The sequence below is a fragment of the Thermobia domestica genome, chromosome 8, assembly GCF_964235325.1.
Source record: "Thermobia domestica chromosome 8, izTheDome1.hap1.1, whole genome shotgun sequence".
In the NCBI taxonomy this organism is placed as follows: domain Eukaryota; kingdom Metazoa; phylum Arthropoda; class Insecta; order Zygentoma; family Lepismatidae; genus Thermobia; species Thermobia domestica.
Genome location: NC_137461.1, coordinates 106,196,938 through 106,220,801, shown reverse-complemented (window position 1 = coordinate 106,220,801; position 23,864 = coordinate 106,196,938). Strand labels below are relative to the sequence as shown.

Below are 23,864 nucleotides of genomic sequence, written 5' to 3'. Positions count from 1 at the left end.
AGATTTCTTGCTTCTCTGAACAAGCAAAAAGGGCGATGTCCTCTCATTTGTGATTATTATTCCTACGTAATCATGCTGGTCCACATTACGTAGCAAATAATCTATTAGAGCCCGTAGACTTGTTTCAATTGCAGTAAAAGGATTTTCATCTGCACGCACGGGGGATAAGCGAATTCTTAGCATTGTACCTTCCATATTGTATCTTCTGTATTGTCTTCTACGCTATTCTATTATATGAAATCTATTGTTTCCATGCTTACGTCTGTTATTTCCAAATCCCACTTGTGCATTTGTGTTTCGTTCTGCTTGAAATTCAGATAGCAATTCATCCATTCTTTTTTCTATTTCGTCTAAATCAACTTCTATTTCTTCATGTTCTCTATTAGCTTCTGCTAATATTTCCATAAAGGATGGAGATATTTCTTCTTCCTCTTCTTTTCCAGGATTGGGAAACAAATTGTTAAGCCAATTTTGAAGTTCATTTTCGTAAAATTCTTCGTATTCTGTCTTCTTCTCTTCTTTATTGTAAGCCTATCCTATTTGTGAAAACGTGAGACTTAGCATCTCTTCTTCATTTGTCCTTTGACGTCTTCTTCTTCTTCTTTTCCAGGATTGGGAAATAAATTGTTAAGCCAATTTTGTAGCTCATCTTCGTAAAACTTTTCTGTCTTCAAAGCCTCTCCTATTATTTGCGAAAACGTAAGATTTAGCAACTCTTCATTTGTCCTTTCTTCGACGTCTTCTGCTTCTTGTAACCATTTTTAATTTTTTCAATACAGACGGATGCTTCCTTTCCCTCTTCCTGTGTTATCATTCTATCACATTAAAATTTCCAATATGTCTAATAGTTCTTTATATTTCTCTTCTTTTTTCTTCTTCTGCAATTTGAATTTCATTAACTGCATCTCTCTTCTTCTTTGGCACTGGTGATCATTTCTTCTGCTATTTCAATTTCATAACTACATTTCTTCTTCTTGAGCAAATGCATTTGTTGGTAATCCTACTTCTTCCTTGTGTGTTCCTTTGTTCTTTCTTTCATTAGGGGCCGCGGTGGCTCAGTGGTAGAGCGTTCATCTCTGGTGCTTGGTGTCCCGGGTTCGATCCCAGCCCCCGCCAAGTGGTGGACAAACACCGTGTACGTAGGTTTCCTCGCGGTTCTCCCGTTTCCTCCCACTCTTCATTCCACCATTTCATTCATTACTCATCATCACCGTCTCCTTTAGCCTAACCGGCATAACCGTGGGACGTAAAACTCAAAGATTTCATTTCATTTTCTTTCTTTCATCATCATCTTCTATCCCGATTACGTCATCTTTTTCCCTTAGCAGAACTTGTCTATATTTACTACGTCATTTTCTATGTCGTTAATAAAGGCCGTAATCTCTTTTAATAATTCTTGTGTACCTTTCTTGTTTTCCATTTTATTCCCCCTATATGTATATAAGTAAATGAAAAAGGATATTTTCCTATGTGTATATGCAGATATTTATATAGGATATATAAGTATTATGTAAAACGGAATATATATATATATATATATATATATATATATATATATAAAGGATATAAGTACTTTAAAAGAATATATAGGTATGTAAAAAAGAGGATATATATAAGTATTTAAACAAAAGGAGTAACAATATCAATAAGGATAAGGATAACGAATATACACGTATCTTTGTTTATTTGTATTCAACCTAAAATAAAAAAGAAATGGATCTCGTTACTTATAACCATATTCCAAATAAATATAAACAGTATATATACACATAGATTTCAATTCGTTACACGAAAAGAGAAATTTCAAGGGAAAAATAGCATACCTTTTAAGTAGTTAAAATGTTTTGTAACTTTTTTTTCGTATTCCATAGGAGTGAAACAAATGTACTTCACAGTTTGCTTCAAGTGTGTTGTCTAATATACAAACGTTCTGCACATGAATTTTATACTTATTCTTTCAGAGTTTCAGCGACCACGAAAAATATGTATTTGACACTAATATCGTCCATTTTACAGCGTAAGGAGAATATTTGTGGGACGTTAAACTGAAAGATTTCATCTCTCTCTCTTACAAGGGTATGATGTCTGAATGATTACGAAAACTCACTTAACTCAGTATGATATTTTTATTCCGTAGCAAATACGGAAACTCAATTTAGAAGGCCGTCCAACCCCCTTTGATGGTGTGCTAATGAGTTCAGAGTATCATCATTGAACACAGCAGCCCCGAAAACTATGAATTTGACACTGATATCGATCATTTTAAATTATTTTTACGTGTCTCGATACCACCCCTAAGGACCGTCAACTCCAACCCCTTTAGATGATGTGCTAATGAATTCGGAGTATCATCATTGAACACAGCGACCCCGAAAACTATGAATTTGACACTAATATCGATCATTTAAAATTATTTTTACGTGTCTCGATACCACCCCTGGAGACCCCGAACTCCAACCCCTTAGATGATGTGCTAATGTGTTCAGAGTATCATCATTGAACACAGCGACCCCGAAAACTATGAATTTGACACTAATATCGATCATTTAAAATTATTTTTACGTGTCTCGATACCCCTGGAGACCCCGAACTCCAACCCCTTAGATGGTGTGCTAATGTGTTCAGAGTATCATCATTGAACACAGCAGCCCCGAAAACTATGAATTTGACACTAATATCGATCATTTTAAATTATTTTTACGTGTCTCGATACCGCCTCTGGAGACCCCGAACTCCAACCCCTTAGATGGTGTGCTAATGTGTTCAGAGTATCATCATTGAACACAGCAGCCCCGAAAACTATGGATTTGACACTAATATGGAACATTTTAAATTATTTTTACGTGTCTCTATATGACCCCCGGGGGACTTTCTTAGATGTTGTGTTAGTGAAATCGAAGTTTCATTTCTCAACACAACGGGCGCCCCAAACTATGAATTTGACACTAATATGGAGCATTTTATATTATTTTTACATGTTTCGATAATCCACACTCCTATTAGTGGAGTGTTCCTTTCCTCACGAGGGTTGAGATAACTTTGAAAGTAACGTAAACTCGAGTTTACCACCCCCCAAAACGCTTCGTCTTAGTCTGAGACCATGACCAAATTTTGGTAACTTTTCGGCTCCTTTGTCTGACCACCCAGATCACAGACAGATACACACTTTTATTTAAAGCTATCATATAATACCAATGGCTAAAACACACATACACATATCTTCGCTTCGTCTTGGTCTGAGACCATGACCAAATTTTTTATCACTTTTCGGCTCACTTCTCTGATCCACAGACCACATACAGACACAGACAGACAGACAGATATACACTTTTATTTATATTTCATACGTATAGGAACGAATGTTCATTGTTAAAACATTCATGGGGTGCCAAAACAATTATTGCATGCGTGTTGTGGTTTGACCTCTCTCTCGTTCTAGGGGGCCTCGGTGGTTCAGTGGTAGATAGAAATGCAAGGGCTCGGAAAAAACGGCTTTTTTTTTAAAAGAAAAACTCGGTTTTTTCTGCTTCGCTTTTTTGCTTGGGAAATTTTGGGTTCTTTTCAAAATTTTGCTTTAAATTGATAAAGCAGACTTTGTTTCGTTTTTCTACAACACAAGCTCATTTAATTAGTGGTTGATGCAGTTAATAATATAAAACCTCTAAAATAAACAATGAATTTCGAAAAGATTTTTTAAAAAAAAATTCTTAACATATTTATATTATGAATTCCAAAGGATTAACCACTATATACAGGGTGTTTCAAAACAACACCTACAATGTTTGGGAGGTAATTCCTGACACCATGATAAGACAAAAAGTATAGACCAACCTGGGTGCATAAATCTTTCCTTTCCGATTTATAGGCTGTCGAAAACTTGAAAAAATGAAATTAAAAGTCTATAGCTCCAAAATTATGGGACCTACCGTAGTCGGGTCAAGACTTCACTTAGAAACTAGTATGTGCACTATCCAAAAATACATGTTTCAGAATCCTAAGGTACTCACGCAACAATTTTTATAGAGTCAGTTTGGCTACAGCAGGCACGTAGCCAAGGGGTAGGTCCGGGGGGTCCGGACCCCGCCCTTCGAGACCAGAAATAAAAAATTAAGGAAGGACGAAACAAAAAGAAACAAGAAATAGGAAGAAATCAACGTAAAAAATAAAGCTAAAAATAAAAATAATTTTTTATCATCGCTTCCCTGCAGCGGTGGATCCAGGACCGACTTCGGAGGGGGGGGGTATCATACTGCTACTTTTAAGGGCTCCAAATATTGGGGTGAATTTTATTTATATATAAAAAATAAGAAAGTTTCCTCTTCTGAGGGGACGATCGCCCCCCTGGATCCGCCCCTGCTTCCCTGTAGTATCAAACATGTTATTTCAGAAGCGGTTTTCTACTGCTCCTTTAACTTGTTATTTGGAACAGACAGAAGTTGACAGAATAATGAAAACAAAAGTGTTACGTGGAAAGCAAGTCCTGTTAACATTTGATTCAACAGAGAAAGGAACGCAGATATTATAAAATGTTTTACAAGACATTATTGGATACGTACTTTTTTTTAATAGTTGTCATAATGAAAGGAAAATGGTTATATTTGGATGAACAGAAGAAGGAACGTAGATATTGTAATTTTTTAAATATTTTTATAAATATTCTTTTATTTTAGTTTTCTTCATAGTTTGTTACTAAATACTTACTAACATGCATGGGCGCCAGTCGTGGGGGCCCGACCGCAAAAAGTCATGTGGGCCCCCTGTTGTATTTATGAATATACAATATATTGGCATAATTTGAATACAATTTGTCTTAAAATCCTCATATATGCCTTCTGCATCTGAATGGACACCCCAAATTTACAGAGAAATCGGCGCCCTTGCTAACATGTCCTAATTTTAAAGTCTTAACAAACCAATATATGTTGCTAGTAAAATAGTTTAAATTGATCAAGTCTCTGGTGTTCTAACCACAATATTTCATATCAAACTCTCCCACTTCCATCACGAAATCTGACTAGACGAACCAATATATGTTACTAATAAAATAGTTTAGAATAATCGAACTCTGGTGTGATAACTACAGTATTTCATGTCTCGGATCCCCCCCCCTATTACGAAATCCTGGCTACAGGCATATAATTTGAAGCAGGGGCGTCATTTAGGGGGGGGGCAAGAGTTTGAAGAACACATATACTTGAATCAATTGTATACTAATATACTAGTACAAAACGTGAAAGTCTTATGTCGGTGGTGCTTTTGCCCCCCCCCCCCCCAAGCGAAGTCTGAAATGACGCCCCTGATTTGAAGTATTCACCAACTACCTTTATAAAAATCGTTGCGGAAGTACTGTAGGATTCTAAAACATGGATATTAGGATAGGGCACATATTAGTAAAATACCTAAGTGAAGTCTTGACCCAACTACGGTAGGCCCCATAGTATTAGAGCTATGGACGTTTAAAATTATTTTTTTCATGTTTTCAGCAGCCTATAACTCGGAACGGAAGCATTTGTGCACCCAAGTTGGTCTATACTTGGGTCTTATCTTGGTATCAGGAATCACCTCCGAAACGTTGTCAGTGTTGTTTTGAAACACCCTGTATAATCATTTTTTAACCTCTTATATACAAAAGTGATTACTTTTTTAAATAAAATCACAACTAGCGAAATTGTATGTAGTATTTTTACTCCAAAATATCGCATACCCTCCTTTCCGAAACAAAATAAAATAAAACGTGAGAGAAATAGATTTATATAATATCTTAAAGGCTACACATCAAGAGCTTCGTTTCGGGTGGTTCTGTACATTCTTGAAACTTTTCAATTGTTTTGTCATATACATTGTATGAATATTTCGAACAAATTTTTCATTGATTGATCACATACGTAATAATCTGTTACCATCTATCAGGTGCTTCGAATTCGCAAAATCGGTAAAGTTCCGAATTCTGTCATTAAGCTTGTTCAGAATCGGGAAAGTACCGAATTTTCTGTTCATGAATCATATGCGTGATAGACTGTTCATCTGAGCTTGTGGTTTCCTAGGCTCTACCCAGTCCTGAAGGTTTCTGAATATTTGAATATTTAACAATATTTAATAAGATGGAATTCAACATATCGTTACGAAAGTAGTTTTTTTTTTTTTTAAAGAAAAACTAGGAGACAAAATTGATTGTAATAATTATCGAGGCATTTCTCTTAAGATTCTATCAACAAGATTTATCCCATATGCAGATGAAATTATTGGAGATTATTAGTGTAAATTTAGGCAAAATCGATCAAATATCGACCAGATATTTACCATTCGACAAATACTCGAAAAGAAATCGGAATATATTACCCAGTACATCAACTGTTTATTGATTTAGAAAGGCTTACGACTCGGTTAGGAGGGAAACATTGTACAACATTCTTACAGAATTTGGAATATCGAAAAAGCTAGTTTGATAATTAAAATGTGTTTAAATGAATCCCAGAGTAAAATCCAAGTAGAAAAATGCGAGCTTCCACATTGAGAATAGTCTGAAACAAGCAGATGCGTTATCGCCATTATAATTCAGCTTTGTTCCGGAGTACGCTATAAGGAAAATCAAAGATAATAATCAGAGCCTAGAGCTGAATGGTATTCATTAGGTTATGTCGTATGCTGATGTAAATCTAATAGGAGATTATAGCAGAACAATAGAAAGAAATGCAGAGGCCTTATTAAACGCTTGCAGCGACACTGATTTAGAAGTAAATGCAGAGAAAACTAAATACATGGAAGTTCACCAGGATCGTAATACGGCAAATAATGAATGCGTTAAAACATCAAATAATTTCGACAAAATGGATACCTTCAAATATCTGGGATCAATATTAGCAGACCAAAATCATATCCACGAAGAAATTAAATGTCAACTGAAACCAGAAAATTCGTGTTATTATTCAATCCAAAATATTTTGTCGTCGCGAATTCTGTCGAGGAATTTAAAGCTTAAAATATATAAAATGATAATCATGCCTGTTGTGCTTTATGGTTGTGAAACATGATCGCTTACGCTGAGGGAAGAATGCAGATTGAAAATATTTGACAATAAAATCCTGAGAAGAATATTCGGACCCAAGAGGAACGGGAATGGGAAATGGCGGACTTCATAACGAGAAACTACATAATTTATACGGTATACCAAATATCGTTAGGGTCATCTAGTTTAGGAGGCTCAGGTGGGCAGGTCATGCAGCCAGAAGGAAAGAAGGTAGGAACACTTTCAAAGTCTTAACTGGAAGACCAATCGGAAAACGTCCGTTAGAAAAACCTAGGCGCAGATGGGAGGACAGTATTAAGATGGATCTCGCAAAAATAGGAATCGTCCTTAAACTTGTTAAACCATCGCTGCACTCTCCACGTACACACGACACCCTCACCAAATGCCCGGCCTATCTTCCGCCCCGCTGCAATGGCGTTTGACCCCAGTTTGAACTCGTACAGTATACACTCCTATATAAAGCACTGTGGAGGTTCCATGTTTACAATGTCCTTACGCAAGTTCACGGTGTAACTGAACTGTCACAACCAGGGAGTGTGTTTTATACACCCACACCAACAACTGGCCTGCGCCTTATCTTCATTTGCATTCAACTAACAGTGAGAGGGCGAATTGATAATAGACCTCCACAAACAGCTACATAACTTTCTTGGTTACCTATATATATATATATATATATATATATATATATATATATATATATATATATATATATATATATATATATATATATATGCTTTTACTGTTTGTTCCAGTAACTCGTTTTACAAATAATATTACAACCTCGTTCCAAAATAACTGCAAGGAAATTTATTTAGCTTGCAAATAAGATATTAAGAAAAGAGAGTAGGCTGATAAACAAGGAAGATAATGTTTATTTGGCTATCACTGTCACTACGATTGACCGAGATTTCATCATACAAACATATTAGATATCATATCTCAGGTATATTTTTGCGATTTCCTTTTGTTATATCTCATAATATAACAACGAAAATAATTCTTATTTCTTGAATCGAGTTGTCCGCCATTTTGATGATGTCATCATGTCTATACACCATACACCAGTGAGTGACACCATCGAAATTATTCATCAGAAGGCTCCTCTAAATCAAAAAATCGCCCTCTCATCTTATCTTCACGAAAGTTGCCACGGGATGACATATGCTCCCCTACTATATGAGAACATATTGAAGCAAAGTCGTACTATGACCGACGTACTACTTCAAAGTTAAAATAACTATTCTAGAGTAGTAGAGTACCGTATACTGTCATTTTTTCTTGTTATTATAGAAATAATGTAAAATTTCAAATATTAACAAAATAAAAATATTAATCTTTCAAAGGGTTACTTATAGTTTAGTCGCTCCCGTACATTACGACACAAGGAGTGTTGAATCTGTTCATTATGAATTTCACCTATATTTGTAAGCAACCATGCAAATATTGACAATATAATACAAGAATGGAGATAAATTGATTTGGCCCATTATTGTACTGAGAAATATAATTGTTCTATAATGCATTGTTTCACTCGTTCCCAGGCAACATATCAGTGAACACCAATATGTGAAATACAATTATTAGTGACATTACTTTAAAATATAGATGACTAGGATGCATATCCCTACCTGAAGAACAGTTTTAGATGTAATTTTAAAAACGAAGAGAAGCTTGCAGGGACAATAGCAAAAAGGAATTGAATAATTTAATTAAAAAAAACGTGCTAGAGAGGAAAATAAGACGGAGACGGAGCCTGTATTGATGGACGGTATCAAAGCAGAAACTTCCTACGTTAAGATAAAGATACTCTCTTACTGGTCATAATTTTAGGTATAAGAACGTATTAAAGCAAATAGGTTTGAGGTCTATAATGCCTATATTCCATCATGGACAAACACTTCACTCTTGACAATCGGTGGGCGTCTCTTCATTATACATCTCAAAGCGTTGAATACACATAGAAGTAAAAGAATGTATATAAAACCGGTTGTTAAAAAATTAGAATAACATCACTGCCTAACTACAATGTATTTACACAATATTGTTTAATTAACCTTCGCATAAAACCCTTAGTTAGCCAGTGACATGTTTAATAAGAAGGTAAATCAAAATGAATTTACATAATATTATTTAATAACAAAGTAGATAATTAGTGTAGAACCTACATGTAATTTTGCATACATTAATTCTAACAGAATTTCAAGTGCTGATAAAGATTAATCTAGAAGCTAAAATGTGCTACTAAAATCAAGCAATTACAATTTGAAATATAAGAATGTATTAAAGACGCTTAAGGTATATCATGGCTACCTTCAATCTCCGACATACAATATATCTTGCAAATTGGTCGACAAAGTTGGGTTATAGACAGCGTATTCAAGAAAAACTCGCGTAATGTTTTAATGGCTATCTTCAATCTCGGACATGCACTCCAATCTTGGAAATTAGTTGGCGTCACTTGGTTATAGACTTCAAGAGCGCGGAGAGTTGTATAGCCATTGACGTAAAAGCAACGAGTGCTTCAAAGATTTTGTTTATTAACGACGTACCGTAAGAGAAATGAATTTATATGATATTGTTTAATGAAATATAGCATAATACTGTAGGTAATTAGCGTAGAAGTAATTTTCTCTATAATAACTGCATTCCAAGTGCTGAAAATGCTTAAACCAGCAGTTGAAATGTGATTTTATTAAAATTCTACTAGTTGTAATTTTAAGTATATGAACGTATTGAAGAAAAACTCGCTTAATGTCTTAATGGCTATCTTCAATCTTGGACATGCACTCCAATCTTGGAAATTAGTTGGCGTCACTTGGTTATAGACTTCAAGAGCGCGGAGAGTTGTATAGCCATTGACGTAAAAGCAACGAGTGTTTCAAAGATTTTGTTTATTAACGACGTACCGTAAGAGAAATGAATTTATATGATATTGTTTAATGAAATATAGCATAATACTGTAGGTAATTAGCGTAGAAGTAATTTTCTCTATAATAACTGCATTCCAAGTGCTGAAAATGCTTAAACCAGCAGTTGAAATGTGATTTTATTAAAATTCTACTAGTTGTAATTTTAAGTATATGAACGTATTGAAGTAAAACTCCCTTAATGTCTTAATGGCTATCTTCAATCTTTGACATGCACTCCAATCTTGGAAATTAGTTGGCGTCACTTGGTTATAGACTTCAAGAGCGCGGAGAGTTGTTTAGCCATTGACGTAAAAGCAACGAGTGCTTCAAAGATTTTGTTTATTAACGACGTACCGTAAGAGAAATGAATTTATATGATATTGTTTAATGAAATATAGCATAATACTGTGGGTAATTACCGTAGAACATAGAAGTAATTTTCTATATAATAACTGCATTCCAAATGCTGAAAATGCTTAAACCAGCAGTTGAAATGTGATTTTATTAAAATTCTACTAGTCGTAATTTTAAGTATATGAACGTATTGAAGAAAAACTCGCTTAATGTCTTAATGGCTATCCTCAATCTCGGACATGCACTCCAATCTTGGAAATTAGTTGGCGTCACTTGGTTATAGGCTTCAAGAGCGCGGAGAGTTGTATAGCCATTGACGTAAAATCAACGAGTGTTTCAAAGATTTTTTAATTAATGACGTACCGTAATAGAATTGAATTTATATGATATTGTTTAATGAAATATAGCATAATACTGTAGGTAATTAGCGTAGAAGTAATTTTCTCTATAATAACTGCATTCCAAGTGCTGAAAATGCTTAAACCAGCAGTTGAAATGTGATTTTATTAAAATTCTACTAGTTGTAATTTTAAGTATATGAACGTATTGAAGAAAAACTCGCTTAATGTCTTAATGGCTATCTTCAATCTCGGACATGCACTCCAATCTTGGAAATTAGTTGGCGTCACTTGGTTATAGACTTCAAGAGCGCGGAGAGTTGTTTAGCCATTGACGTAAAAGCAACGAGTGCTTCAAAGATTTTGTTTATTAACGACGTACCGTAAGAGAAATGAATTTATATGATATTGTTTAATGAAATATAGCATAATACTGTAGGTAATTAGCGTAGAAGTAATTTTCTCTATAATAACTGCATTCCAAGTGCTGAAAATGCTTAAACCAGCAGTTGAAATGTGATTTTATTAAAATTCTACTAGTTGTAATTTTAAGTATATGAACGTATTGAAGAAAAACTCGCTTAATGTCTTAATGGCTATCTTCAATCTTGGACATGCACTCCAATCTTGGAAATTAGTTGGCGTCACTTGGTTATAGACTTCAAGAGCGCGGAGAGTTGTATAGCCATTGACGTAAAAGCAACGAGTGTTTCAAAGATTTTGTTTATTAACGACGTACCGTAAGAGAAATGAATTTATATGATATTGTTTAATGAAATATAGCATAATACTGTAGGTAATTAGCGTAGAAGTAATTTTCTCTATAATAACTGCATTCCAAGTGCTGAAAATGCTTAAACCAGCAGTTGAAATGTGATTTTATTAAAATTCTACTAGTTGTAATTTTAAGTATATGAACGTATTGAAGAAAAACTCGCTTAATGTCTTAATGGCTATCTTCAATCTTGGACATGCACTCCAATCTTGGAAATTAGTTGGCGTCACTTGGTTATAGACTTCAAGAGCGCGGAGAGTTGTATAGCCATTGACGTAAAAGGAACGAGTGTTTCAAAGATTTTGTTTATTAACGACGTACCGTAAGAGAAATGAATTTATATGATATTGTTTAATGAAATATAGCATAATACTGTAGGTAATTAGCGTAGAAGTAATTTTCTCTATAATAACTGCATTCCAAGTGCTGAAAATGCTTAAACCAGCAGTTGAAATGTGATTTTATTAAAATTCTACTAGTTGTAATTTTAAGTATATGAACGTATTGAAGTAAAACTCCCTTAATGTCTTAATGGCTATCTTCAATCTTGGACATGCACTCCAATCTTGGAAATTAGTTGGCGTCACTTGGTTATAGACTTCAAGAGCGCGGAGAGTTGTTTAGCCATTGACGTAAAAGCAACGAGTGCTTCAAAGATTTTGTTTATTAACGACGTACCGTAAGAGAAATGAATTTATATGATATTGTTTAATGAAATATAGCATAATACTGTAGGTAATTAGCGTAGAAGTAATTTTCTCTATAATAACTGCATTCCAAGTGCTGAAAGTGCTTAAACCAGCAGTTGAAATGTGATTTTATTAAAATTCAACTAGTTGTAATTTTAAGTATATGAACGTATTGAAGAAAAACTCGCTTAATGTCTTAATGGCTATCTTCAATCTCGGACATGCACTCCAATCTTGGAAATTAGTTGGCGTCACTTGGTTATAGACTTCAAGAGCGCGGAGAGTTGTATAGCCATGGACGTAAAAGCAACGAGTGCTTCAAAGATTTTGTTTATTAACGACGTACCGTAAGAGAAATGAATTTATATGATATTGTTTAATGAAATATAGCATAATACTGTGGGTAATTACCGTAGAACGTAGAAGTAATTTTCTATATAATAACTGCATTCCAAATGCTGAAAATGCTTAAACCAGCAGTTGAAATGTGATTTTATTAAAATTCTACTAGTCGTAATTTTAAGTATATGAACGTATTGAAGAAAAACTCGCTTAATGTCTTAATGGCTATCTTCAATCTTTGACATGCACTCCAATCTTGGAAATTAGTTGGCGTCACTTGGTTATAGACTTCAAGAGCGCGGAGAGTTGTATAGCCATTGACGTAAAAGGAACGAGTGTTTCAAAGATTTTTTTATTAACGACGTACCGTAAGAGAAAAGAATTTATATGATATTGTTTAATGAAATATAGCATAATACTGTAGGTAATTAGCGTAGAAGTAATTTTCTCTATAATAACTGCATTCCAAGTGCTGAAAATGCTTAAACCAGTAGTTGAAATGTGATTTTATTAAAATTCTACTAGTCGTAATTTTAAGTATATGAACATATTGAAGAAAAACTCCCTTAATGTCTTAATGGCTATCTTCAATCTCGGACATGCACTCCAATCTTGGAAATTAGTTGGCGTCACTTGGTTATAGACTTCAAGAGCGCGGAGAGTTGTATAGCCATTGACGTAAAATCAACGAGTGTTTCAAAGATTTTTTTTATTAATGACGTACCGTAAGAGAAATGAATTTATATGATATTGTTTAATGAAATATAGCATAATACTGTAGGTAATTAGCGTAGAAGTAATTTTCTCTATAATAACTGCATTCCAAGTGCTGAAAATGCTTAAACCAGCAGTTGAAATGTGATTTTATTAAAATTCTACTAGTCGTAATTTTAAGTATATGAACGTATTGAAGAAAAACTCGCTTAATGTCTTAATAGCTATCTTCAATCTCGGACATGCACTCCAATCTTGGAAATTAGTTGGCGTCACTTGGTTATAGACTTCAAGAGCGCGGAGAGTTGTATAGCCATTGACGTAAAAGGAACGAGTGTTTCAAAGATTTTTTTATTAACGACGTACCGTAAGAGAAAAGAATTTATATGATATTGTTTAATGAAATATAGCATAATACTGTAGGTAATTAGCGTAGAAGTAATTTTCTCTATAATAACTGCATTCCAAGTGCTGAAAATGCTTAAACCAGTAGTTGAAATGAGATTTTATTAAAATTCTACTAGTCTTAATTTTAAGTATATGACCGTATTGAAGAAAAGCTCGTTTAATGTCTTAAATTTCGCTTAATGTCTAAAGCGCTCGACATTTCGCTAAGTGTCTAAAACTCGCTTAATGTCAAAAATTTTTAAATGGAAAGGGGGATCAACTTGCATATCGTATGAAAGTTGCTGTTAAATGAAAGAAGATAAATCAAGTCGCGACTCTTTACGATAAGCCTGTACAAAATAGCGGTGGGTCAAAATATCAACATAATCTTCATTGCAAATTCTATGACGACTCGTATATATGTGTAGTGGTTATAGGTGGAATAGGTGTAGAAACAAAAACACGGATATGTCGTTATTTCAAAAGTATAATGATTCAAAGTAAAACAAATGTTCCAGGGTCCCTGGCAGGGTCACAGGCGGGGTGCAACTCAAATTGTTGAAATGGAAACGGATTCAAGTTAAGTGTCGTATGAAAGCTTATGTTCAGTGAATGAAGACAAGAAAAATCTCGACACTTGATGAAAAAATCTATCCACTCCTATTAATCTGAAGCGGTGAACGGACTTTAAGACACGCTTAAAGGTGTTAATAGAATGAGTAACGTGCTGCCCTCAAGTGGAATGCTTGAGACCTCGCCAATTTTGGTAACCGGTTTTGATCTTACCCTGACCCAAACTTTCAGCAAATATATATATCATCCCCACTTTTGTCGGTTCACGTTCAAGTACATTCCGTGTACAAGTTGAGACGACTTCCTTCACGGGTGAAATGTCAACAACACAAAATCACGTCATCCGTATCAATCTTCGGTCGTAACTGTCTGGGAAGTAACGTGTTTGGACAAGAATTGATTAATACATAAGGGATAAACACGTCCTTACTGCTGTAGTATGGGCCAAAAATGAGTTCCAAGGAATTGTTCCTAGCTGTGCACAAATTGCAAAAAGTGATCGAACTTACAACGCTAGTCACGGGAATGATCCTATTTAAGATGTCACTTCACCTTTCTACCTAGACAAGGGCGAAACAAAATGCATTACTGTTATCAGCTAACAAATATTTATATCCCATTTCTTGTGTCATAAAATGATAATTCTATTCGTAAATCCATACACGTAATAATATTATTGCGTTTATGTGTAAACCTAAGAAGCATCTGAAATATTGTATATTTTTCTGTTCCTATGAATACCTTCGACTATTTTACTTTTTCTTTCCTTCTGTGGTAATAATAATAATAATAATAATAATAATAATAATAATAATAATAATAATAATAATAAAGGAATAACATAAAAAACAATACCAATTACATAAACATTATCTTCCCATTCAGAAAAAATAATAATTGCCACGACGGGATTTGAACCCAGATAGATGCAATGGAAGTTTCCTGCTTTCACAATTCTTTTAAAACAAATCGCCCCAACCGGAGTATTGTTCGCCACTGGCACCTCATGTCACTTCGACACATTCCAAACACTACAGGGACACGAACACAGAAATACTGAGGACAGTTAAAATTCCGACCTTGCTCTTCAGAGGAATTCGAACCCCTAGTTGATTACGCCTCATGATCAGAAGCCGATCAAGAGTCAGCTAGTGCCACCGGCTCAATTTGCCATAAATTCCTCATGTGAATACAAGAAAATAAACTAGTAGTTATGAAACATAAACATAAAACTGTCTATTTGTACACGTGTTGATACAATTCAAAGAATGTGAAAATAATTTCTGTCGTCTATTCTTCTTTGGAAATTAGAAGTTAGGTAAATGCGATATGTGATGTAAATCGGGACCATCCCTGCAAACGATGACGTAGTCTCAACTTGAAGAACATTTCGTGATATTTTCCTCATTGAGGAACATCTATATAACTTGTTTTTGAGTAAAACAAAGAAATCTCGATTAAGTCATTAAGATACTCACACAAGCATTAGTATCTTGTTTGTTTTTTCCATAAAACGATTTTGACTAGGTATTAGTTTGAGTGGAAGGTTAAATAGTGCGATAGGTGAGTGGTTAGCGCATTGAACTTCTATTCGGTAGACACGGGTTCCAATCCCGGCCAGGCTGAAACTCTTTTCAATTGTTTGTGTTTCAATTTCAATTTCAATGCATACTCACTAGTAAGTGAAAAAAGAATTTGAGGCAATTTTGTATATTGATATTTCTAATTGTAATAATAGCAATAGGACTTATACTACTACTTGGCCTTGGAAACACAGCCTGTGAGTTTTAGAGGAACAAACTACTGGAAGCAATACATTTTTGAATCACTGTAATATATAAATTATTATTTAAAAAATAAATGTAACTATGTGTGCCTAATCATCAAGGCCAAATTGCAGTCAAATAAAATAACTTTAGGTATATAGTTAGGCCTTAATACAAACTGTGATGTTATCATATTGCATTCATTGTAATAATATCCTAAGGGATAGTGGGGATCCGAATATTTGCGAAAAAAATATGTATCTCACAAGCCGTTAAACTTATGGAGCTGAAGTTCACTATATTAACTCTTTATTGGAAATGAACAGAACGTCTCCTAACATTTTTTAACATTCTCCTTTATGGAGAGGGGTGCAGTTTCTACATATGGTAAATAGATAGTGGGCTAGTTTGTAAAAATTATCGAAAATGATCGATATTAGTTGAGAAAGATGAACTAAAGCCGGGTTCAATTCCCGGTGGGAGCTCATTTGGTTCGGATTCACGTTAATCCTACTTCATGCCGTAATCGTCGGTGGACCACCGATGGGCAACTAGCGACATCTCGCCAAAAATTGGTAGCCTCGCAGCGACGATCCGCGGTGGCCCTTCTTCCGTTTTAAAAATTATACCACCAGTGGCAGAGACTCGACAGAACGCCAATGAACCACAAAATTACTCTCCCAAAATGTTAAATCGCCTATATGCATATCATTAAGGTATTTTTAATTTAGCTAATCAGGGTGCTCCTGTAACCATAATATTCGACGATAAACGTTTGAGATCAGATAAAGTCCATTCGACATGTAATTTTATAACAAAATAATGCGCGTCTATTTACTTTATTTCATGGTTCTTCCATATTTACTTTCAAATGATCAGCTACAGTTGTCATCTAAATTCATACAATTATATGCACTCATCAAGATTTTTCACTTCATAATGTAGAGGCAGGGGTTACTCTTGACCCCCATAGCTCACTTTAGAAACAATTCGTCTGGAAAAAACAATATATAATAATAACCGCATGCACATGACTGGCCATAGTTCGTGTTGGTCCTTTCGCGATTGTCCGCGACAAATCGAAGAAGCGCGGACCAGAATGAAGTCCTCGCTGCTATGAGGTGCTAACTTCAATACTCCGACTCTAGATATCTCTTTCGACTCGACGAAACCCTGCCACCAGAGGCACACTAGCGGCAGTCTTTCAACGCGTCGCTATAGCGACCATCGACATTTACCGGCAAGTGGGCCACTAGGTGTTGGCGACGTTTACGGCATGGGGTTTCTATAAGAAATTCAAAACTCACATTTTAATTTTTCAATTGTTACTTTTTATTTTACAGGTTTTTAAAATATAATACAACTTGCAGAGCAATCTTTATGCTTTTTAATGGTTTTTGTCCACGTCTATAGTACACATATTAACCATTTTACGACAATTTTTAATAATCACTGTAACTGAAAAAATGTTCTTTTTTTGACATTTTTAACACCCTGTATGGGAACACTTTCAGGAGGAGAGAGGTAATATTTGGGATTTTTTCATCTCCCACTAAAGCTGTGAATTATTATTATTATTATTATTATTATTATTATTATTATTATTATTATTATTATTATTATTATTTTTTTTTTTTTTTTTTTTTTTTTTACAAGGTAGTGCTTAGATCCACACCCCCTCAAGAGAGGCAAGAGGATAGAAACTATCAAACTTTGGGAGCTGTATGATGTCACTATTCATAGCAGCCAATCACTTTTTCCGTATCAAAAGCAAAGGGTGAAGAAGGGTTTTACGTCATATGAGCGGACATATTTGAATGAAAAAAACATAGGTGAGTGCTGTTTGTTTGTTCAGTTTTATCACCTTGTATGTTTAAGTTATTAGTAGGTATGCTTATTATTTCGCGTTAATTTTTTGGTCTTTGGTTAAGAATAATTCGTCAATATTGGTGAATTTACGGTTAAAATGAGTGAGTGCATATGAAAGGAGAATTGAGAGGATATTAATTTCCATTGTAGGATTTCTGCACCATGTAGGAAACCCTTAATTTCTGTTTACAAAGTATAATGTTACTGTTGTGAAACCATTACAAAGGCCATGGTAGAGTTTACGTGGATGATTAAAAAATCAAGTGTTTTTTGCACTATCTTAGTTTTCTGCATATGCAGGGTGGCACGGTGGCTTGCTGGTATTCTTATTTTTGGTGCGTTGGCTCCTTCGATCCCCGTCCAAGTCCGTGTGGTAGATAACATCGGGACATTTATTTTGAAGTTGGTCGTCCGTCTGGTTCTCCACCGAAAAAGCTAAATGCTAAAATTTAAAAATTTTCAATTTTTATTTTGTGTACTGAATTTCTGTTCGCTTTCGTCACCTCGCAAGGTGGAAGAGAGCTTAGGTTCAGTTTCGTTAGGTTGGGAAGGTTCTAGAACAAAGATCCCGCCATATAGGTTAGTAGTTACATTGGTTTCTTTCTGTACCAAACTTTAATTCACATAGTGTTGCCGAGCGAGCGTTAGCGAGTCAAGGCGGGTTAGAGACCCGCAGGGCACGTTGTTTTCTGTCTTTATTACAGTTAAATGGGAAGGGAGACTATTATATTAAAAAGTGTGGTTTAAGTTTAGAGTTGCCCTCCAGTTTCAAACCTACAAAAAAGCAGTAGAAACATTAAAGCGTGCAGTTTTATTAGACAGATCCATAGTATAAGTAGTAGTAGTAGTAGTAGAAGGAGGAACGGGTTAGAAGCCCCGCAGGGGTTCGTTGGGTTCTGCTCTCGACATAAAATGGGCATGCTGCTGAATCATGAAATCTTCCGAGTCTTCCAAATAGTACCAACTTCCACACGTCTTTCCTCGTATTAAACATAACATAAGAACTCCAAATCATATATATATTTTTTTTAATTTTATTTCTCCTGTAAATTTTCCTAATTTTTATGAAAAACAGAGGGGCAACTCTAAACTTAACCCAAAAGCATAACTTCCCCCGCGTTTCTTCGCACTTACTTCCTTACCACACTTTCTGCAATTTGTTTTTAGATTCATTTGTCCATGATTTTTCACAAAGTTTTAAAAGATTACTCGTTACTTTTACACATTGCAGCGGCAAGGTTCTAGAACACACGTCCCCCCTTCCCATTTAGCTGTAATAAAGACAGAAAACAACGTGCCCTGCGGGTCTCTGACCCGCCTTCAGTCGCTAACGCTCGCTCGGCAATACCATGTGAAATTAATATTCAACTTTGGTACAGAAAGGAACCAACCTAGCTACTAACCTATATAGGGGGGACCTGTGTTCTAGAACCTTACCCATTGAAACCATTCAGTAACCTTACGCGAAGAAGTTCCTTTCGCTTGTTAAATAGTTCCATGTTTACAACCACACGAACGAGCAAATTATCCATTTCTTCCCGGTAAATTTTCAAAATTTTGCTAGAAACGGACGACCAACTTTGGAACTTAACCCAACATCGGTGACCGTAGTTTTTTTCGGGTGCTCGTGTTGCGTCCCACATTCTCATTTCATCACTTCTTTCATCATCATTCACTTGCCTTATTCATCCGTCTGTCTCAGCCTAAAGAGCATAATTGTGGGATGTTCAACTGGAAGGTTTCTTTTGGTCGGACAGGCGTTGGGATTTGGTGTAGAAAAACAATGAATTTCGAAAAAGTTTAGGCTTAACAACTGAAAATGTGTTAGTATGCAAAAGTAGCCTAGATGAGTATTCTAATGGGGTTCGGAGATACCTAATTTACTCATTTTTAACCTGTTTTGACGCTAACCTTCCGCAGATGGCGGCCCCGGATGAAACACAAATGAACATGTTTTTAACTTTGTATTACTAATTACTTATCTGTTGTTACATCATTATACTTTAACTACAATTACTCCTGTTTCTTTTCCAGTGGTTACTTTTCAATTTAATCACAAATATTTCTTTTTTCTATGCTTCCTTTGCTATTTCCTACATCCGTATCCATTTATATAATATTACAGCGAAAAATTGGTACCCTCCAACTGTTAAACGTTGTAAACAGCGCATTACTCAGAAATTACTAAGGCAATGAATCGTTACAATATTACGTAAATAAGTGTTTAGAGATGAGTTTCGGCGTGGTGCCCTCTGTCAAACACATGCCCTTGTAATAGGGGCCTATGTTTAGCAGAAGGGGTCCAGCTCTTTTACTAAAAAAAAAAAAAATGTTACAATTTTGCTAATGTCTGTTCCCATTAGGTTAGGTTAAGTTAAAAAAAAATGGTTTAAACCAAGAAACCAAATATGTTCGTAAAAGTGTAGGTGTTCGTGAAATCTTGGTAAACACACTTTTGTGGGTTATCACGTTTCACTCCCATATATTATTCGCATTATATTCAGACATAAATTACCCATTCATTACTCAGAGATTATACTGCAAAAGCAACTTTTTAATAAGTTTATGAATATTTCTTTTGTGATTTTTTATAGTTTATTATTATTGTTATGCAATTGCAAGGAAAATCTAAATATTGTTTCGTTTCAATAATGTTTACTTTTCATAAAATACATCGAAATGCCGTACTTTCAGGGGGGGGGGGTCATAAAACTCCACAAGAAGTATTTATTGAAATCAGAAGTATCTTTGGTATCTATTTATGTGTAAATAGGTCAGAACCAAAGTGGACTCAAATAATTCGCGTCTTTATTCACTTTTCTTTCTCATATGCAAATTATGTCATTGTATTTCTTTAACTTGGACTAATAACAGTCGTAGTAAACTAACTTGGACAAAATTAGTTCTTCTGTACCCTGCAGTACTTTAAAAGTGTCCATATGTGATTCTTATAATGATTTCACTTGTGCAATTGTTTATCTTCTTGTCCTCCTGAAATGATTCTTGACAATTATATTATCAAGTATATAAGATCAGTACAACACACTTTTATTAGGAGTCTTCCGTGAATGAGTAGGCAGACGTATCGCATTTGTGGCCAATTAGTCCCGGTTTCGAGTTCAAATGGGGGACAGTTTCTTTCGGATGTAAGTGGATTTGGATTCCGCTTTAAGCTTATGTGACTCCTTCCAGCATAACCCGGTTGTTGCATAATGAGGCAAAACAAACTTATTTCTGCCATATGTGATATACATAGAGCAAATTATTTAAACCAAAAACGTCGTGCACTGTAAATTAGAAATTACTAATAACATCGGTAGACAGAGGGGTAAAGCAGATAATATTTATGTTATTCGTATTTATAATGTAAATTTTTAGATGACTCCGATGATAAGTAGTAGACACTTCAAACATGTACGCATTGGCGTTGGCTTGCCCTATGCTTGAAAATGGTCGCTTTGATGAATATTATTCATACAACGTAGTAATCATGTACAATTAGAAGACAGGAGTAAAGCAAGTGTCTTAATTAAGTAGTGCACTCTTACATAAAAATTGCAATGTTCACACACAATAGCAGGTAAATTACAATTTTGTACGTGTTTTACACACGTTTCTGATTAAAATACACATATATTAATTTCTGCGCAAATCCTATTCAGGATCCTTATTCTGTTGCTGCTTCAAATCAGGTTAAAACATTGTTATCATCCACGTCTCCTTTAGTCTACACAGAATAACCGTTGGACGTAAAACTCAAATGTTTCATTTCACTTAGATTAAATTTCCAAACGGTGTTTCTGTGGGCCTGAAGTTATTTGCAATATGTGTAGCATCATAAATGGCATAGGTCATTTTTTCTTTCTCCTAATTGGAGACATTATTCTTTTATCATTCAATACATGTGATTCTTTTTTCAGACATGAAATTTACATGCAGCTAATTACCATCGGCTAATTACATGCAGCTAAAGTTGACTTCAAATACTGGGAGTAATAGAGAAAACGGTATGGAAAGTTCAGCCACCAAGAGAAACATGCTACCGTGAAAGGACAAAACTAAAGCTAATGCATTGGAGATTACTAGGATAATTCGTCAAATGCATACTTTAATATATGTGAAACTAGTATCATTGCTATCCCATTAACCAGTACCGTATATGATTCGTATGTTCGTTTTCATGCCTCTATTGTTATATTTTATATATTATAAGTATTTATTGCATGTATTTCTAAACAGTAATGATTCACATTCTTAATAGACAAGTATAAAAATAACTTACACAATTACATATCATCAACGATTTAAGCTCATATGGGCAAATTGACTAAATTATTTGCCAAATATAAATCTCTTATTAAGATTGCGAATCCGTTTAACTGTTGCGTAGGTTTATTAATGTTATTTGCTTGAGAGTGATGTATCAGTTGTATATTGAACATTATTTGTGAGTTACATATGTCAGAACAATACTCAGAGAATGCAAGACGAGAAACTTTCCAGTATGAAGAAAAATGTGCTTTACTCATTATTGTTCGTGTTTTAAAGAGATAATTACAATTAACATTTCACGTTAATACACAATTCATTTATTACGATCAGAATTGAAAAACAATTCATATATTTATGTATGCATAAGTAAATGTAATTTTATTTGACCAATATTTATTGTGCAGCCTAACGTAACAGTACTCAGGCTATTATTTTACGTAATTGGTATACTGGGTTTAGGGCAATCTCAGTGAATTTCATTAATTGTTAGTGGGTTGTTGCTTACCACATGTCACCACTTATTGTTAACGATGCATGCAGAAAAATTTACTCCCAAGATGGAATCGCGTTCTCTTTTAGAGAAGGATCACTGAAGTACATATTTAGCTCGATATGAACTAATATGTGGTGGCCAGGGTGTTGGTTAAATATATGAATCTTCCGCAATAAATGTTAAATGGCTTAAATGATTTTCAAGGTGGTTAGGGCATTAACTTTTGTACACTATTTGCGGTGTTTGCATTGTTTTGTTTTATTGTTGGAAAATATATTCATGGTGTCAGTTTGAAGTGTTTATTGTATTAATTGTCACATATATTTTGCACAACTGGGAGCGACGTCTGCCAGTAAACTTGGTATTGAGATGAAGCTGAGTTTCATGAAACAAAGGCAGTTGGAAATCATGATGTGGTGCTTGTAATTAGAATTGAGCATCCTTTGTGATTAGTTGTTGCGCTTTGTTTATTTCTTCAAAGTTAGAGTAGATAATTATGTGACATCTGATCCAAGATAAAAGAAGAAAGAAAATATATATATAGCAACAATTAGCCGGACAACTGACAATGAATAGGACATCTGTAGTTTTTAAAGAGATCGATAACTATGGGAATAGACAGAAAATGATGAAGGCACTATTCTAATCTGTTTAAACAATTTATGTGGCCACCTACGCTGTGCTTCAAATCTGAGCATTTTTTATCATTAATATCCTTTTGTGTCATATTTGTGGCTATAGTACTATGAATACTGTCTTACACTTGTTTTAAATATGTATTTTCCTTTCAGGATATTATACAAAACGAAGTCTGATCCCTCCAACTCAAATTTGCATCACTGTCCTCCAGAGTGAAAATATGATACATGTTTAAGGAAGGATCTGTTGCGTGGTGGCGCATAGCTTGATATCGCAGAGACTCATGTTCGTTTCTAATCCCAATCACACTTTTTGCTTTTTGAAATTTGGTCTGTCCATTATTCTCGTTCATCTGTGTGTATTACCCATAATTGTAATATTAAAAGTAAATTTTAGCTCAATTCTACCAAATATATTTAATGTTCAGAAACGGAGCATAATAAAGTTCTATTAAGCTATTTACTAAGTTCAATAAAATAAATAACTAACCCAAATGTTTAGAAATATGTAAGGATATGTAATCGAACGTATTTTTATGTGATAAACTCATACGAATATACGTAGTAGTGCAGAAGATACACAGCGAAGAGAAAACGAAGGTATTATGACATAAGGTATACTTCACTTATAATACAAGATGTCCAAGAACTTCTTGTACTCCTAGGTTTGAATATCACAGAGAACAATTTCAGTTATAGTGTTGATAATACTGCT

The 23,864-nt window shown here is 34.6% G+C and overlaps 1 long non-coding RNA gene across 1 annotated transcript; it reads left to right on the top strand.

The window, feature by feature from the left end:
- The first annotated feature begins 17,536 nt into the window (after positions 1-17,536).
- Positions 17,537-23,600, top strand: LOC145691800 (uncharacterized). Its single transcript, XR_014132551.1, has 3 exons — positions 17,537-17,709; positions 21,667-21,912; positions 23,303-23,600. It is a non-coding gene; the product is annotated as an uncharacterized LOC145691800 (long non-coding RNA).
- The last annotated feature ends 264 nt before the right edge of the window (positions 23,601-23,864 follow it).